At 50.6% G+C, this 310-nt stretch overlaps 1 pseudogene; it reads left to right on the top strand.

The window, feature by feature from the left end:
* LOC105502263 overlaps positions 1–270 on the top strand; it is a 9,671-nt pseudogene extending 9,401 nt beyond the window's left edge.
* The last annotated feature ends 40 nt before the right edge of the window (positions 271–310 follow it).

Below are 310 nucleotides of genomic sequence, written 5' to 3'. Positions count from 1 at the left end.
AACTCTGTGGAACAACCAAGGAGAAGGAGAAGGCATATTCCTCCCTTTCCAAAGGTGGCCAATGTGCCTCTTCCTGGAAGGTTATTTTATAAGCATGGGCCCCTGAAAGCAGCAGCCTCTGCATCAGCCATTTTGGCACGAGCAGTTACAGCTGCACACTTTGGAACTTGTCCCGCCTTGAGTCTGATGTCAGAAGAGCACGTCAGTCCATTCCGCTTCAGAGGGTCGGTGGTGTCTGGCCGCCCTGCTGTCCAAGGTTCTATCCTTTGATCACAGCAATTGGTCTCAGTTTAATGGCTTTCTTGCTGAT

Source organism: Colobus angolensis, unplaced genomic scaffold (assembly GCF_000951035.1).
Source record: "Colobus angolensis palliatus isolate OR3802 unplaced genomic scaffold, Cang.pa_1.0 Scaffold789, whole genome shotgun sequence".
In the NCBI taxonomy this organism is placed as follows: domain Eukaryota; kingdom Metazoa; phylum Chordata; class Mammalia; order Primates; family Cercopithecidae; genus Colobus; species Colobus angolensis.
Note: the sequence above shows the minus strand (reverse complement) of the source record. Positions and strands in the feature narration are given on the sequence as shown.